The sequence below is a fragment of the Carassius carassius genome, chromosome 12 (assembly GCF_963082965.1).
Source record: "Carassius carassius chromosome 12, fCarCar2.1, whole genome shotgun sequence".
NCBI classification, from domain to species: Eukaryota; Metazoa; Chordata; class Actinopteri; order Cypriniformes; family Cyprinidae; genus Carassius; species Carassius carassius.
Genome location: NC_081766.1, coordinates 26,854,200 through 26,873,768, shown reverse-complemented (window position 1 = coordinate 26,873,768; position 19,569 = coordinate 26,854,200). Strand labels below are relative to the sequence as shown.

Below are 19,569 nucleotides of genomic sequence, written 5' to 3'. Positions count from 1 at the left end.
AACCTATGTTATTCATTGGGCATCACTTAGACATACAGCCATTGAGTGATGACAATCTGCTATGCATCTCATCACCACGGTAAGCAGGGAGGGAAACCAGAGCATATTACAGTGTCTGACATCGTGCTTGCAAGTTCACACACCTCTTCAATGTTATTTTTAGTGATCTCCGACTGGCGAAGTCGAACATCATTAGCGCCGGCATGAATAACAATCTTACTGTATTTACGTTTACCATTAGCCAGCACTTTTAAATTTGCCAAGATGTCAGGCGCTCTGGCTCCCGGTAAACATTTGACTATGGTGGCTGGTGTCTCTATATTCACGTTCCGTACAATAGAATCACCAATAACTAGAGCACTTTCATCAGGTTTCTCAGTGGGTGCATCACTGAGTGGGGAGAACCTGTTTAATGTTTTGATCGGAACCGAAGAGCGGTGTTTTGACCCACGACTACGCTGCTTCACCGTCACCCAGTTGCCCTGCTGCTGGGTCTCTGTTTCCGGAACCGAACAATGTACAGGAATCCCTGAGCTAGACGCATCCAAAGCCGTATCTAGAGCCCTAACATTCTTAATGTGAAGTAATGTGAATATTGAATACTCCTGCCCTGAGAGCAACTCATAGTTTAGTAAAATAATAGTAATATGAATATTGAGTACTCCTGCCCTGAGAGCAGCTCATAGTTTATTAAAATAACACTAATATGAATATTGAGTACTCCTACCCTGAGAGCAGCACATGGATTATTAAAGTAATAGTAATATGAATATTGAGTACTTCTGCCCTGAGAACAGCACATAGTTTAGTAAAATAATAGTAATATGAATACTGAGTACTTCTGCCCTGAGAGCAGCACATAGTTTAGTAAAATAACAGTAATATGAATACTGAGTACTTCTGCCCTGAGAGCAGCACACAGTTAATTGAAAATAGCATAAATTTAATTATTGAATACTCACGCCCTATAAGCAGCACAGAGTTCATTAATAGTAATATGAATATGGAGTACTCCTGCCCTGAGAGTAGCACATAGTTTAGTAAAATAACAGTAATATGAATATGGAGTACTCCTGCCTTGAGAGCAGCACATAATACAATAATAATAACAGTAATGTGAATATTGAATACTCCTGCCCTGAGAGCAACTCATAGTTTAATAAAATAATAGTAAAATGAATATTAAATACTCCTGCCCTGAGAGCAGCTCATAGTTTATTAAAACAACAGTAATATGAATATTAAATACTCCTACCCTGAGAGCAGCGCATGGATTATTAAAGTAATAGTAAAATGAATATTGAGTACTTCTGCCCGGACAACAGCACATAGTTTAGTAAAATAATAGTAATATAAATACTGAGTACTTCTGCCCTATAAAGTACTAGAGACAAAGACTTGAGTAAAAGTACAAGTGCTCTATCAAAAAAATGACTTGAGTAGAAGTTGAAGTGCTCTTTAAGCACCACACTTAAGTAGAAGTACTAAAGTATTAAACATGTTTTGTAATTAAGTATTGCAAGTAGTCTATTTGAAAATTTACTACTCAAGTACTGAAAGTAAAAGTACGAGTATTGTGTTATGTAGTTATTAAAGAAAATAGTCAAAAGTTTGAACATACTGTTTTTACTATTTCAAATGATTAACCTAAAGGACAATCACAATTCCTTTGACTGTAACTTTTTGTAAACAAAAAATAGATTAAAGGGTTAGTTCGCCAAATTTGCAAAATTGAAGTTGAAAGGTAAGAAAAACATTATCAATGTAGTCCATGTGACATCAGAGGGTCAGTTAGAATTTTTTGAAGCATCGAAAATACATTTTGGTCCAAAAATAGCAAAAACTACGACTTTATTCGGCATTGTCTTCTCTTCCGTGTCTGTTGTAAGACAGTTCAAAACAAAGCAGTTTGTGATATCCGGTAGTGATGTTCGATTCGTGAACGAATCGTTCAATTTAACCGGCTCTTCTTAGTGAACCAGTTGAACCAGTTCACCAAATCGAACTGAATCGTTTGAAACTGTTTGCGTCTCCAATAAGCATTAATCCACAAATTACTTAAGCTGTTAACTTTTTTAACGTGACTGACACTCCCTCTGAGTCAGAATAAACCAATATCCCGGAGTAATTCATTTACTCAAACAGTACACTGACTGAACTGCTGTGTAGACCGAACTGAAGATGAACACCGAGCCGAGCCAGATAACGAACGAACACGCCCACTGCTGGAGCAGTTCTCGTTCTCGAGTCAAGAGCCGGTTGCATCAGTTTTCGGATCACCAGTACACTGAACCGAAAACCGTTTCTTTCGGACGCGTCCGATTTGAGAACCGATGAAATGATGCTACTGCGCATGTGTGTAAAGTATTTCGGAAAGTGTGATAAAAGATCTATATACATTTTTATTATTATTATTTTTATTTTTATTTTAAGATGAATGTTTTTAATCTGTATATTGTAGATTATGTATAGGCCAGAGGGGGTTTCAGGGAAGTTGGACAATAATTAAGAACTCTAAAGTCTCTATGTTTAATAGGTTGGTTTCACGTGACGGAATAAGGGATGATTTATGAAATATGTGTACTGTATTTATAGTTAATGATGACACATTCACAAATTGAGTTTGTAGTAAACAGAACATGAACACGAGTAGAGCAGCTGATTATACTGAACTGCAGCACGTGCCGGTTAGAGTGATTCTCGTTCTCCAGTCAAGAACTGGTTGCATCGGTTTTCGGATCATCAGTACACTGAACCAAAACCGTTTCTTTCGGACATGTCCATTTTGAGAACAGAGGAGCTGATGATACTGCGCATGCGTGATTCAGCGTGAAGCCGACTGACTCACAGCGCGTCTGAACCGAACTGATTCTTTTGGTATTTGATTCTGAACTGATTCTGTGCTAATATTATGAGCGCGGGTAAACCGAGGGCTTGAATGAAGGGGCAATCTGGCGAAACGTAAGTTAATTTAATAACAAATACATCGCAATGGTTTATGTATAGTGGTTTCTGCACTGATGACACCTAATTTATTTACTTTATATCTTCAAGACCTAAATCCTCATATGCACTTTATTGCTGTTACTGTATTTGGGTGCGTTGTTGCAAAACTTAATTGTAAACTTTTCATGATTATGAGGTTTTTAACTGACTAAAGTTATGATTACTGACTTTATATATTTGAATGTTTGATAGACGTGACGCCATTACGTCATCGCCAATGACGTCATTACGTCAAGCATAAAAGAACCGGTGAACCGGTTTTTTCAACCGGTTTATTGAATCGAACCGTCCGAAAGAATCGGTTCGCGGAAAAGAATCGAACTTCCCATCACTAATATCCGGTTCATGAACGAATCATTCGATGTAACCGGATCTTCTTGAACCACTTCACCAAATCGAACTGAATCATTTTAAACAGTTCGCGTCTCCAATACGCATTAATCCACAAATGTCTTAAGCTGTTAACTTGTTTAATGTGGCTGACACTCCCTCTGAGTTAAAACAAACCAATATCCCGGAGTAATTCATGTACTCAAACCAGGGCTGGACTGGGACAAAAAATCGGCCCGGGCATTTTTGCCCAGACCGGCCCACTAGATGATCATAAAGACCACCCATCTTTGCACGCCCGTAATTACATGCATACCAACTCCTATTCATAAAAACCACTAATGCCATGTAATGAGTGAATATAGGAACGAGCGAGAGTTAACAGATGAAATAAGTCAAAATTTTATATTCATTAATACAGTTGAACTATACTCCACAGCGGTGAATCCTAAAACAAGCTATAAGCGGCTCTGGCATAGCAATACCAGTGTTTCTTACAGGATTTTTGTCAAAACTATGGTGGTGTGTCCTCGGTCCTTCTAGGGGGGTTCGGGGGCATGCTCCCCTGTGAGAAAATTTTGTGCATTTTAATGTTAAATTCATTAATCTGGTGCACTTTGAGAGTTCAAAATTAAAAGCTCCAACCCATATTCAGTGTGCAAATTAAACAAAGAAAAATTCAAACCTCTTTTAGTTACAGTGTCTATATACATTACACCTATAAATAGTTATAATATTAATCCAATGACAGTAATAGCCATATTTTGTAAAACAAATGCACAAAAAATAAAGGAAACTTTCTTAATTAGTTTTACCAATTTCTATACTTGAAAGAGATAAGCACATGATCTTTTATTTTGACGCAAACTGCATCAAGCTTTTATTTTGGCCGAAAACATGGTTTACAAACGCCTCTTATTAAATTTCTAGTGAATTGCGGTAATCGTCAACTATGCAGATGTGGAAATCTACACTCATGACATGGCCTAAGTGTTTTGAAAGTAGTTATGCTTACCGCAGGCTCTACACTTTCTCATCTCTCTCCTGATCCTCCGTCCTCACTATCATCATCTGCCACAGGAGCTGATGAAGGTCAGAAAACATATATTTTGACACAGTTTACAGTGTCTGCTTTAAGGGCCTGGTTCTATTTTTTCACGCTATTTATCTGCACATTCCTTGCGTTTCTTCTCAATCTTTTTTTACAGATACACAGCACTGACACTGCTGCCGCTTGCTCACTCATTTAAAGTTGTGATTGGGCCAGCCCAGTGTCAATCAAGAAAAGAGCCAATGGGCCGCTGATCTACGTGTTTCATGGGCTGGTCTGTCAGAAAAAAAAACTAACACTGACTTTGACCAATGCATTACACCGGCACAAACCCAGCGCCGCCAATTAAGCAAAACAAAACGAATAGGCCGACGATGTACAAATTTTATGGGCCGTTTAAAAAAAAAAAAAAAAAAAAAAGTATGAGTATGAGATATATCGGTATGCCCAATGGCCAGTCCAGCCATGACTCAAACAGTACACTGACTGAACTGCTGTGAAGAGAGAACTGAAGATGAACACCGAGCCGAGCCAGATAACGAACATCAGACTGACTCGTTCACGAGTCAAGAACACTGATCTATATAACTTATATTATAGATCAGTGGTCAAGAACCGTTTCTTTCAGACGTGTCCGATTCGAGAACTGAGGAGCTGATGATACTGCGCATGTGTGATTCAGCGTGAAAGCAAACCGACACACAGAGCATCTGATCCGAACTGATTCTTTTGGTGATTGATTCTGAACTGATTCTGTGCTAATGTTATGAGCGCGGGTAAACCGAAGGCTTGCAGTCAACGCCAATGACGCCATTACGTCGAGCGCAAAAGAACCGGTGAACTGTTTTCTTCAACTGGTTTATTGAATCGAACTGTCAGAAAGAACTACTGGTGATTCGAAAACCGATGCAACCGGTTCTTGACTCGTGAACGAGTCATTATCTGGCTCGGCTCGGTGTTCATCTCTCTCTTCACAGCAGTTCAGTCAGCACGCTCAGTCTTCTCAATCGCTTAATTCGCTCAATGATGTGCCAGCTTCATCAAACCTGCCATCTACAGTTCTGTTTGTAATGGAATGATTCGTAACATTTTTATAATTGTAACGAGTAACGATGCAGCACATAAAAAAAATATCGGAGTAAAAGTATTAAACTCATCGAAAATATGTACTGAAGTAAAAGTGGAAGTAGGAGAAAAAAATAATACTCTAGTAAAGTACAGATACCGCCTTTTAGTACTTAAGTACAGTAGTGAAGTAGTTCTACTTCGTTACTATACATCTCTGAATAACAGTAGTATGAATACTGAGTACTTCTGCCCTGAGAGCAGCACATAGTTTAGTAAAATAACAGTAATATGAATATGGAGTACTTCTGCCCTGAGAGCAGCACACAGTTAATTGAAAATAGCATAAATTTAAATATTGAATACTCATGCCCTATAAGCAGCACACAGTTCAATAAAAATAACAGTAATGTCAATATTGAGTACTCCTGCCCTGAGAGCAGTGCTAATGCTAATGCTAAATGACTGATGTAATGTTAAGGAGAGTTCTTTTTTCGCTCATATCCATTTCATAGACAGCGTGGAAGCATTGGAAAAGCATTTTTTAATCCAGTTACCTCATAACCCGCTTTGGTGTAATCAACTGATGAAGCAGTCAAGTGAAAATGCATGCTATATAATATTTAGTCTATGATTACTTGTTCTCTGCATCTTTGTTTGCTAATTATCTTATTAAATGTTAGAGAATTTTTTTCATGAAAATACATGAACTTACCTTGCAATAAATGCCTCCCACGAAGCGTCAGTAATATATCTGTCTGAAGTATTCCTTCCACACGTTCAAATTTCCTGACTCCGCCTTTGCTTCAATTTCATTGGTTGAATCTGTAAACCAATCATTTTCCTTTCTGCCCTCAGAACATGTTTGAGTAAGTAAAACTCCCATCTGCTAACAATAGGCCTACACTTCAAGTTATCAGGCTAATGTGTCAAAACGTCTCTGGTTACTTGTGTAACCCATGTTATTTTTCATGTTCACATTATTCGTTGAGTAGCTATGATGTAATGGGAATGCCCTCTGTGTGTCCCAATTGTCTGAATACCCACAGAAAATCATGCAGGCACCACCTCAAAAAATTCGAAAAATGCCTCTAGTCTGCAGCACGAAATGCTTGGCAGCAGATGCAGGGTCTTGTCTCGATTCAGAGAACATGGGTTATGCAAGTAACCCGAGACGTTTTCTTTTCCGTATCTGGCCCAATTATGAACAAGATAGTATCCATGGATGGTTCAAGTGGACAAGACCCGGGAACCAGGAGCAATGGTCCACCATGGGTGAGTGAATGCATCTATGCACAGAGATGTTGGTAAACTTAAGGGGGTCGCACACTGGACGAGAAGCACAGCACGGAGTCGCACCACATCTTTAAAATTCAAGCACATTGTTTTCTATTAGTGTATGCACACTGGCGTCATTCGGCGTCTGTCTGCGTCACCCAGCTACGATTTAGGACGCTCATCAAATTCCTGCCATGCCACAGAGTGCCATCTGCATAATTTTATATTAAATAACATCATATTTGTTTCAAATCATTGTTTATACGTGTAGCGTATCAGACCCAAACCAGACAAATTAAAGAGTCGATTAGGACTGTGGTTGAAACACGAGCCGAATTCCTGAGAAAGGCAACAGGAGGTTGTAAATCATTCCTAGTGCCACAAGTCAGAAGATAACCAACCAACCAACTCTTTCACAGAACAGCTTTCAACATTAACACCACTAGAACAATTATTGACAATTTCAATTCGGAGAAGAGATTGTCAAATTTGGGGCAAGTAATCAAGATGCAACGCCGGCCAGCACATGTAAACCCATGAGAGTAATAAACAAGATCCTTGGATTGACTTCCCCCCACCTAGCAGAACCTGACTGAAATTCCTATGGGGACCTTTTAACCTCTGGTCTCCACAGAAATCTTTATGTCAGAGAATGGCAAAGAAACTGTCTTTTCTAGATATAAATGGACCAAACTGAACTCAAAAGGACTTATAAATGAATATCAGTCCATCCCTTAACTCCAAATTCATTTATATGTAACCCACACATTTGACTATCATGTTTATAATCACTTATTGTGTATGTCTTTTAATAACTATTGGATAGCTTAAGGATTCATATTCATGTTTAGTATGTATGTGTTTGAATCTGCTTGCTGCTTGGAATGTTTCTGACCATCAGTTATTTGTCAAATGTATAATATCCTTGTTATAGGAATCATGTCCAAAATTATACCCTGCAAGAGCGGGAAAATTTGGACCACGTGCCTGATAAGATAATATATGATTTATGATACCCAGAGCAAAGACAATATCTAATTGGTCAAGACAACATTTGAGGTGTGGCCAAAAAGCCAGTTTAAATACTCAGGACACCATCAAATTTGATTTTTGCTTTTAGCTTGGGTTTAGCTTTTGCTATCAGTCATGCAGGCTTTTAGCTTATAGCTTTGCTTTTAGTCATCACTGTTAGCATTCTTTGAGCGCGGTTCCAGCATGCTTCGGCCTGCACGCCTGCTGCTACTTAGCCACGATGAAAAGAAACACCACCTAGTCTCGTCAAACTGTACTTCTGTCCTTTTACTTTAGTTTCTTTTCTTTTCCGTTTGAGAGTTTTGTGTTCTGAGTTAAGTTTTGTAATGCTGTGTCTCCGAGTCTGACCTCGAGTGCCCGTTCAACTTCAACCAGCCCACTACTTTTTAGCCGATGCCCAACCACAGGCTTCCCAAGACGTCACTTCAATGACTACTGAACTTCCAGCCAATCAGCAACATCGGGAAACCCCTTTTCAATGACAACAAAGGGAACCCCTTTACACAGGAGACGTAAGTAACTCCTCCAGACATTTGTACTGGTGTATGTAATATAATTTTAACGTCATTAAGGAACTCAATGTGAGGGTTAATTAAGTGATAGATGGCTTTTCATGTCTATGCAATTTCACGTATTGCTGTAAACTTGGGACTTCAAATTTTCGTTCTCTTAAACTCATTCTTCCCCAAATTTCTATCTTCCTGCAACTTGTATGAGCGTGTGAGTGCGTGTGCTTATGTGTTAGATTAGTTTATATGTCTTAGATTTATCTAATAAAGCCTTATTCATATTGAAAAGATAATTATCTTGTGTTTTCTGCTTACAAGTTAATGTCTTAAAGTTCCGATCTTGTAACTGTGCTAATTATGTTTTCACTATAGTTTGGATATTAATATCCAGTGCAGATTTGATGTTAAACGGCTCGTTCAGTGAATCGCAGGGCGTCAAATTCCCTTTAAAATCTTAAATGATTCCCTTTGAGATAAATTGACCTGTTTCCCTGACATACTTTATACCAAGCTGCAAAATACTACTTACATTAGTTGAACAGCTTGAATAAAATGTAAACATATATACTTAAATGTATAGTAAACGTAGTCCTTTTAATCTTTTATTTTTCTCTTGAGACATTTTTACATATGCAAAATATTACAGTATTTGTCTGTCGTGATTACATACAGCCACCTTCTGGATTTACCAGGTCACAGTTTCGATGAGATGCAAGGAGAAGACCTGAGACCTGAGTTTAATCTTTTTTTAGCCCTGCCCCATACCCCCACATTCCTGTTTTTCCTCTGTGTTGTCACAACCCTTTTGTTCAGTCATATTTTGATTGTCCGTGTCCTTCCTTGGTGTGTCACTTTGTTCTTTTGATTTCATTAAAAATGTTCTGTTCCTTCTGTACACCTTCCCATCAGGGAACATAAGATCTTGGCTGCTCAGAAAGTCCAGTAACTTCAGCTGGATTCCATGTGCCATATCTTGCCATATTCTTACATTGTCGCCAACCTGATGTTTCTGAAGAGGTTTGGATCTTTGATCGAAATATTCCTTCTGCTTCTTTTGCCTGTTTTCTAATACCTGCTGTACTGGGCTAGTTATCATGCTTGGCTTCAGCAACTCATCCATCAATCCATCAACAGTTGGGCTGGAGATGCTCCAATATCCTCCATGGGTGTGCTTTTCAGGTTCAGCAGAGACAGGTAAGGATCTTCTCCATCAGCCTTCACCTTCTTTAGCATATTTTTAACAGTCTGTACTCCTCTATCCGCCATTTCATTCGAATGTGCATGATGGGGGTTTGAGGTTTTGTGCAAGAATTCCCACTCTTTTGCAAAGACTTAAAATTAATGTGAGCTAAATTGTGGCCCATTGTCTGAAATTACTGTTTCAGGAATTCCATGTCTGGCAAATTGTGACTTCAGATGGGTGACAACTGTTGTGATTCTTGTATCTGTTCTCAGCCACTCGATTTCAATGAACTCGGAGTGATAATCCACTAAGATACTCCTGTTGGTCAAAGGTAAACAAGTCAACACCTATTTTCTGCCAGTGTCTTTCAGGAACACTGTGTGGATGTAATGGCTCTTTGGTTTGGGGTTTCTGGTATGTGCTGCACTCTTTACAGTTGTTTACCATCTCCATTACGCTTTGTGACATTCCAGGCCAAAAGAGCACATCTCTCGCTTTCCATCTGCAGCTTTCTATGCCTAGATGACTTTCATGAATTCACTTTTGCATATCTGCTCTCATTGATGCTGGAACTATGAGCCGTTCTCCTTTGAACAAAACTCCATTCCCAACTGAGATTTCCTCTCTGAAGTTCCAATATCTTTGTATTTATTTTGCTGCTTGGCTCTTCATTTTAGGCCATCCATTTAGCACTGCCTCTGTGAATTTTGTCAGAAGAATCACATTCTTTTTAGTTTCCTTTTTGAATTCATCTAGTTTCTCTTTTGACACAGGTAGATTTGACATTACTATATGCACCTGAGCTTCCTTTTCTTTATCAGGAGAGTCGGTCTCAGGTAAGTATGCTCTGGATAATCCATCTGCTTTATACATCTCCTTACCTGGCTTGTACTGTACGTTCACTTGATATTTTTGTAATCTCATCAACAGTCTCTGTATTCTAGCTGGAGTGCTGCTCAACCGCTTTTTCATTATTGCTTCCAGTGGTTTGTGGTTGGATTGTACGTCTACCTCTCTTCCATAAATATACTGATGAAAACGCTCTGCTCCTAACGCTCTGCTCCTCTCCTTTTCTGTTTGCGCATTACGCTGTTCTGTTTCAGTCAATGCACGCAATGCATAAGCCACTGGCTTGTCTTCTTGAAGTAAAACAGCACTCAGTCCACTTTTAGATGCATCGACAGAAAGTGTTACTGGCAGACTGACATCATAGTATCTGAGCAAGGGGGCCTCAGTGAGCATTGCTTTCAATTTGTTGAAAGCATACTGATGTTCCTCCTCCCACTGCCAGGCAACGTCATCTCTGGTAAGTACATGCAAAGGCTCAGTGTGTTGTGACATGTTTGGAATGAACTTTGCAAGGTAAGTGACCATGCCTAGAAATCTCTCCACATCCTTTTTGCATTCTGGAGTGGGCATTTTTCTGACAGCCTCTATTTTGGTCTCATCTGGTTTCAAACCGTCCTTTGCGAAGATGTGACCAAGATATTTGATTTCCTCTAGGCCTATCTTGCATTTCTCCTTATTCAGCTTGAAGTTCTTGACCCTTGCTCTCTCTAGCACTTGCCTCAGTCTGTAATCATCCTGTGCTTTTTTTCTCCCCAGATCAAAAGATCATTAATGTATGTCTCAACACCTTCAATTCCTTCAAAAAGTTATTTCACCGTCCTCTGGAAAACTTCTGGAGCTGAGTTGACCCCAAATGGGAGTCGGAGGAATTTGAAGCGGCCAAAAGGAGTGTTGAATGTACAAAGGAGAGAGGTGGCTTCATCTAATTTGAGTTGCCAAAAACCTGAACTTGTATCCAACACTGTAAAGTATTTTGCTTTTGAGAGTCTGCTTGTTATTTCTTCTAGCTTTGGTAACTGGTAGTGTTCTCTCATTACCGCTGTGTTGAGATCTCCGGGGTCTAAACATATTCTTAATTTCCCATTAGACTTTTCCACAATCACTATGGGGTTGACCCACTGTGTGGGCTCTTCAATTCTTTCTATTACTTTCAGTTTTTCCATTCTGTTCAATTGTATTTTCAGGTTTTCTCTCAGGGTCACTGGAATTTTCCTGAGTGGATGAACTCTCTGAATCACATTTTTAACTATTCGGATCATGTAATCACCCTCCAGACAACCTATGCTCTCAAACACATCAGCATACTCTGTGAAGATATCCATCTTGTCACTTTTGCTCAATTCCATCACTCTCTGTATGAGCCCCATTTGTTCACATGCATTAATTCCTAATATTGGTTTAGCATCTGATTTCACCACAATGAATTCCAGTTCATGTGTTTTCTTTTTATATTTCACCGTCCAGTTACGCTTTCCTTTCACAATTATTTTATCTCCGGTGTATGTTGACAGTTTCACATTTGTGGGTATGAGAATGTTCTTCTTTCCAATTCTTTGCAGCAGGGTGTATGGGATTACATTGGCTTGCGCAGCAGTATCAAGTTTAAATTGGACATGTTTGTGCTCCAGTTTCAAGTCAACTGTCCATTCATCGCTCCCTGTCTGCGTTTGCACTGCACTATTGAACAGACTAGGTCTCTAATCTGTGACGTCATCATCAACCGCATGCACTTTCTTTGATTTACACATCTTAGCAAAGTGATTCATTTTATCACAATTCTTGCACTGTTTGCCATATGCGAGGCAGTTGCATGCTCTGTGCCACACCTTTTTCAATTAAAAGTGCTTGCGTTATCTTTTTTATTCTGTTTGTATTTATTTCATTGCTCATTTTTGTGTGTCTATTTTGTTTCACTGCATCAATGTGCTTGCTTTCATCTACAGAGGCATCTGCGTTATGATCTTCGTCATGCATTTGCTTCATCTGAGCTTTTGTCATTTCTGACGTGATATAGCTTATTTCATTAAATAATGTTCAAAACTCTGATATTATCAATTAAAATGATATATTTAAAATAATAAATGAATTAAAACTCATTCATCTTGCTGCTCAGAACTTCGATATTGAGCTCGAGCATATAGAATGTGCGTGTCCGCTGTGCGATACCTCGAGTTGTCCTAGTTGTGGTGAGTTGCGGCGCTGCGCTTCTCGTCCAGTGTGCAATCCCCTTTAGGGAGAACCAAAGTGGCCATTGGGATGAATCCTGCGATGCAAATAGTTCCTTCTCCGCCCTGCCTAACAAGTCCCAAATCTGGGCTACAGTTTGATGGTTCAGCGTCCATTCCTGATCTGAGCTTCTGTCTCAACTTCAAGGCTCTTAGGATGTGAACTGCTCTTTTGGAAAGTAGTCTGCCTTGAGCCCAAAGGAGAAGATGGCGAACATACCTGTCTAGGGTGCAGGACTGTGAACCCCCTTGGTGGTTTATATGAGATACCACTGCCATGTTGTCCGTCCTGACAATCATGTGACACCCCCTGAATGAGGGGAGAAAGTATATCAGTGCCAGAAAGATGGCTCTCAGCTTCAGACTGTTTATGTGCCAAGAGAGCTACTCTCCTGTCCAAACTCTACACACTGTTCTACCTTCGAAGACCGTGCCCCAGCCAGTCAGAGAGGCGTTCGTCATAACCATTTTGTGATTGTGAACAGCACCCATACTAACCCCTCTCTAAATAAAGAAAGGGTCCCGCCATATTGAAAGGGCGCAGAAGCAACTGCACGACACCTTAATAGGTGAAAGGCTGGTCCTGTCGATCAGAACCCTAGGAGTTTCATCCACCAAAGGAACGGCCTCATATTAAGCAGCTCCAGGGGCAGTACAGGGGAGGCTGTGCCCAAAACATGATGGCCCAGCCTGAAGCGGGCCAAGCATGCATTTAGGCTGGAAAACTGGGCAGGTGCAAGACAGGCCTGCATCTGAACGGAATCCCAATGGACCCCCAAGAAATCAGTCTGTTGAGAGGGAGTGAGAACACTCTTATAATCATATATATGATATATATTGTTTGGAATGTCTTAAATGTTGATGTTAGTCAAAGTTTGTAAAAATATATAAAAATATAGGAAAAACAGTGGTGCTGACCATCTCTGACTCTCCTCTAGCACCAATTGACTCACTTTGGCCCAAGGTATTTGGCAGGGAGAAAATTCAACGCCACTGGCCCAGAGTAATCCCCAACAAGGCACAGTCAAGACCCAGAAGTGACAGTGGAAATGCGGCTGGCCCTGGTACACACTAGCACACCTGCTTTTGGCCAGACAGGGGAAAAGTGGCTAATGGGGCTGGGCCAGAGCAGCATCCATGCACTTTGTGAATGTTCTTGGTGCCAAGCCTAGGCCAAAGGGAAGAACCTTGCACTGGTAAGTATGTCCCCCAAAGGCGAACCTGAGGAACTTCCTATGTTGCTGAACGACCTGAATATGAAAATAGGCATCATTCAGGTCAACGGTGACAAACTAGTCTCCCACACAAATCTGTGACATGATAGCCTTCAGTGTCAACATCTTGAACTTCCCTTTGAGCCAGTGAAGGTCTAGGATATGGTGTTGCGACAGAACTGAAGTGTGGAACCTAACTGACATGTGATGAGAACCCAATGTGATACCCCTGGTAGACACTTCCATTTGTGAAAGAATTGCAATAGAGGAAGCAGATTGTTGCAGTCTAGAGCAGGGGTTTTCAAACTTGTGGGTCACAGAATGGAACAAGGTGGGTCACACAAAGTCACTTGGCTGCAGCTAAATTTGCATTTCAATGACACACACACACTCACACAGTTCAGTCTAGGGCTGCACGAATGTGATGAGTGGGGCGGGGTCGAGAGCCATGGGAACGGAGTAAGGCCGGTGGAGTGATTTGGAAATGAGCAACACCTGCTCCACCCGCCGGTCTCGCATCCCACGGAGGAGATCGGAAGGATAGAAGAGGAGCGATGACAGTGAAGGATGAGAGAGGACCAGGCCTGGGCTTTATTTTGTGTTTGGTTTTTGTTTGTGCGCGACATTCGTCCGTGAGGGGCTATCGCGCTGTTTTGTGTTTATTTGGTTATTAAAACTACATCAGATTATCCTCCGGTTCCTGCCTCCTTCTTCACGTGATTGTTAAGTTTTTTTAATGTGTTATACTGGTGTCAAAGCCCGGGAGGAAGGAGGGACGCACTGCCGAAGATCCCTCGACGCTGGAATGAATCCATGGTGCAATCGAGCAGGGCGAAGGAGTCTGCTGCTGGGGCTCACTCCAGCCCACTGCCTTAAGCATCCTCGATGGCGGACTCCTTCGGGAAGGAGGCGGGAATCGGCGGACAATCAAACAAAGTTTTAATAACCAAATAAACACAAAACAGCGCAACAGCCCCGCGCGGATGACTGCCCCGCACAAACAAAACAGAAACACAAAATAAATCCCAGGCCTGGTCCTATCTCGTCCTTCACTGTCGTCGCATTTCCCAATCACTCCAAAGGCCTCGCTCCATTCCCACAGCTCTCGGCCCCGCCCCACTCGTCTCAGCGATATAGCATACCAACATTAATTACGAACTGCAATATCCAAGTCCGCGTGCGTTGTGTGTTTTGAAGCGCGGGCGTGCACGAGTTGTGAAGGTCTCAGAGCAATGTCATTAAAAGGTTCAATCGGTCTGCATTATTAAAGAGAAAAAACTTGCTCACTTCAATACACTATATTCTGCATGAGATTACATGTTTTCATTCGGGAAACAGTGTAAAAAGTATTTCACATGTACAGGGTAAGCAGGGCACAAACGCAGGGTTAATTGTAACAATACAAGATTTAAACATTTCCACATAACAATGTACAAAATTTTGCAATATTTCCTTGACATATAATCTCTGTTAAGAGAAAAATTTGCCAAAGTTCAGAAATCTTTTGAAGACATTGCTGAACATTTATTTAACCATTGCAAAAATAAATTTCTGCCTGAACTAAATGTCACCCAGGTTTTTGTTGTTGTTGTTTATTTAAAACGAGACACATCTGTTTATTATTATTTTTTACCTATTTCACAATTATTTTAATCTCCAAACTGTTTTATATATTTCTTCTTTGCTTCTTATACTTTTCTAAAAAAGTGTTGGATTGTGCTCCGTTCTCGCCGACACACAGAAGGATTGTGAATGCATTTTCTGCAACAAAACACAGCAGCGCAGATTACAGTTCACTGGAGTGAGCCTGTTTCATGGTTTTATGGACACTACATATTTTAACGTCTGTAAACAAAAATTTAAACTTAAATATTAGTAGTGAAATTTTTCAGTTGTACTCCAAAATAAAATGGTTATTTTTCTTAGATACTTAATTTCTGTCATCAAACTTTTAAGTAAGATTAGGCTTAAAGTAATGTCAACAGTTTTTTTCTTCTCCAAATATTTTGGTGGGTCGTGAAATAGATTACACTTGGAATGGAATGGAAAAGTTTGGGAACCCCTGGTCTGGAGGACATACATGTGTTGGACTGTCGAGATGGTCCAGAGGGGGAAACATCATCCACCGTGAAAGAGAGGCCCTAAAAAAGAATGAGGAATGATGAAGTATGAGGAAGCCCACAGGGGCCGAAGTGAAGGCTTGGTCTGTGACTGGTACAGAGTCTGCTGGGTCTGGGAGAGAACCGCACATGTCTCCTATCACATGAGCAGCAGGTGACAAGGGGAAAGGTGGTAAGGAGAGAAAGCCTGGAACATATCCCATCCCCCGTTGAAAGAGAGTGAGCCTGCACGATTGCTGCACACCAAAACACGCTCGGCAGTGGATGTGAGGAGAGCATGTCAGAGGTAGGAAGAAATGTTTGAACGTTCTCGCCCAGCCTTGATAGGCGGGGAAGTTCTCCTCTTCCTGACTTGATGGTCAGGAGTGGCTTGACAGAGCTAAAGCAGTGGGTTTGTCAGATCACTTCAGGTTAAGATGCCTGCGGGGTCGCCGATGAGGAAATGGGCAGCTGCGGGGCTCCCAAGACCTTATTCGATGGGGGATGAACCAGGTCGCTGCCCCTAATAGTGGACTCCTTCCTGGGCAAGGACCACTCTTTGGACAAGGAGGGGAAGGGGTTAGAGGACTCGCACACCCTCCAGAGCATTAACTCCCTGAGTGCAGCTGACTGGGACCTGCGACTCGAAATTTTTGACTGCCTCAACTCTGTGTGAAGAGCCATGCCTGCCTGACCAGCTGCCATGTAGGACTTCCAGATAAGGGTATTCAAATACCTTTCTGGTATTTGTTCAAATACCAGAAAGTATAGTATAAGTTTTAATTTAATAAATTAAAATGCATTCATTTTCACAGTCCCAGTGCAAGTTTAAGTACTCTCCAATTTTTTTAAGACCTACCATTATAATCACTGAAGCTCTTTACACTGTGAAATTAAACACTAAATTTCATCATAACCACATCTGCATTTTGTTGTTTTTGAATAGGAAATTCACGAGGGTGCAGAATTCAATCAGCAAGCACAAGAACAAAACTGGCATTTCAGTGTTGACTAATCTGAACGCATCTGATTGGCCATTGTATTCATAAGCTCAACAGAATCGTGTGTAATTGGTTACAATGTTCAAAGCTGTAAAACATAAAAAAACATAATGCAACATAAGCAGATCTAAATTTAGTGGGGAGTCAACACTTTTCATTTAATTTTCACTATATTTGTGACCGTAGAATGGGGCATTTTTGTGAGCAATTTTCGACCTATGCCAAGGGAAGGCCGAAGCCTTGCACCACAGGCGAAAGTCGTGGCCTATGGTTTGTAAATTTGACTGCTAACCTTAGGGTTATGGGTTCAAATCTTGGGCTGGCAATACCATGACTGAGGTGCCCTTGATCAAGGCACCGAACCCCCAACTGCTCCCCGGGCACCGCAGCATAAATGGCTGCCCACTGCTCCGGGTGTGTGTTCACAGTGTGTGTGTGTGTGTGTGTTCAATGCTGTGTGTGTGCACTTTGGATGGGTTAAATGCAGAGCACGAATTCTGAGTATGGGTCACCATACTTGGCTGAATGTCATGTCACTTTCACTTTTGTCACTTTCCTCACACACATTCCATCTATGCTGGTATTGGCAGAACTTGCAGGTTACCTTGTCAGCAACTTTGTCAGTGATGGCCTTTATCTTGTCTTTGATGTTCTTGGTTAGGACGTTGAGTTGATTTCGCACAAACTCCAGCCGATCCATTAGAACCGCATGATCTTCAAGTGAGAACACTATGGATTTACAGATGTTCAAAAGCAGAATATTCCAGTTGTAACAACAACAAAATACCATGCTAATGAACAAAATGGTTTTGCACTGACTGAGAGAACCTTGGTTCAAAAGTGGTACCAAATATTGTCTTTGGGAGCTTGGAGTGTCCATTAAGTGTGTTATTGAGTCATCATTATACCACAATTGTCAGGAATCAAGTCACGATTACAAATAATCAAAATAAGATTTCAAGATTTAATCTACGCCTATCAACATGGGTGACGTTTTTCATTCTCATCATTGACTGTTCATATAGTTGAGTCACAACAGACCCATCTATTAATGCAATTGTAAATTACTGTGAATTTTCATCCCTGGATCCCAAGGATGTGAAGTACGCTCACCTATTCAAATTTGCTAACTTGGCTCAGTGATTGCCACTATGGAAATGGCTTCATGGAATATATGAGGAATACCAAATATCTCACACATCTGGGAGCCAGCAGCCCATGGCCTGAATCGATGCAAACCAGCTTGCTTAAGGAGACCGTCATCACGTCACACCATTTCTGGGTAAAGCTGTCATAAATTATCTTCTAGTCTAAACAGCATACAGACAGGACTAAGGCTCATTTTCCACAAAGCTCCTCTTAATCTTCATTGTTTTTAACCTCACTGTCAGACAATGATTATCCTGGAGCCAGTCACCACAGTTTGAGCACATTCTCACATCAAATGTTCTTTCAAAACTCTGGAACTCCATCAGTCACTCTTGGAATCCTTCGGCCAAAGCACTGCCTTTAAATAAAAAGCACATGCCCCATTTCGGTTCCATAATACCACCAATATATAAAATAAGAAATTAATATGTGTGATGGAGCATCATTTTGTATCTCAAACAACATTCTCAATATCATTGGGCCACTCCAAGATTTATTAGCATTTGCCTAAGAGTGTTTTATGGTTGTTGCACTCATTTTAACTTGACTAGGCCTAGTTTTCTTGGTCTTCCTCCAGAGCAGTGTCAAAAGCAGAAAGCTCTGCAGTGTGTGACCAAAGCATTGGAGCCTACCAGTCTCTGGCATTCCCTGGGCGTGGTGAATCCTGGAACTCAACACCTCCTTGGCAGAGACAAAGAAGATGCGGTTAGGTGCCTTGTTAAGGTCTAATACCTTTAGCTCCTCCACTAAGAAACTGACACAGCGATCCATGTGTTATTTCCGCAACTAAAAAAGCATGAAGTAATGAACTACACCTCCATTAACACACTTTCATTGATATCATTATAAACGTATAGTTCATAAACTTTTTCAATATATTTTCATATCTATTTATATATGAATATACACAAACTTCTCAACTGTGAAGCACTGTATTATGTTTGTGAAAAACATTGGAAATTATGAAGTGTAAGCAATCAAATTTCTTTGAACCTATAAATCTGAAATGTATGAAGGAGGAATGATAAATTATACAAAAATCTGCATTGTTTGCAGCGGTTTCATGTGGTGAATCACTTGTGGCTAATAAATATGGGTTATAACTTATAATTCATATGTAATAAAACTTACATCTTCCAGATACTCTGGCTTTAAGACAGATGCGTCCCAACGATTAGTTAGGATGAAAATGTTGGGCTTTTTATATGCGCCCATTCACTTTGTGGAAGAAGTGTTTCTCTTTTCAATGTAGAATGAAACCAATAAAAATAAAGCATTTAGGTAAAAAGAAAAAGAAAAACAGTAAATAATTTAAATTAAAACACTACAGACACACTTTTTTTATGATTAGTTACTCCCTCTACTCACAGTTTTCATTATGGTAGACTCAGAGATGGCCACAAGCACAAAGACATCAGCATCTAAACAAAACGTGTCAATCCAACTGTCCAACCCTGATGTGACATCTGTTTCTGGGCTGCAGAGTGAGAAGTTGAGTGTGAGTTATTAATATTTTATCAAACATCACATCACATGTTTAATTCTTTATTGCCAATTAGATCAGGCAGTTTAATGTCT

The 19,569-nt window shown here is 40.4% G+C and overlaps 1 pseudogene; it reads right to left on the bottom strand.

Annotated features, from left to right (window-relative positions):
- The window catches only part of LOC132154358 (mitofusin-1-like), a 44,247-nt pseudogene extending 25,485 nt beyond the window's left edge, over positions 1–18,762 (bottom strand).
- Between the last annotated feature and the right edge of the window lie 807 nt (positions 18,763–19,569).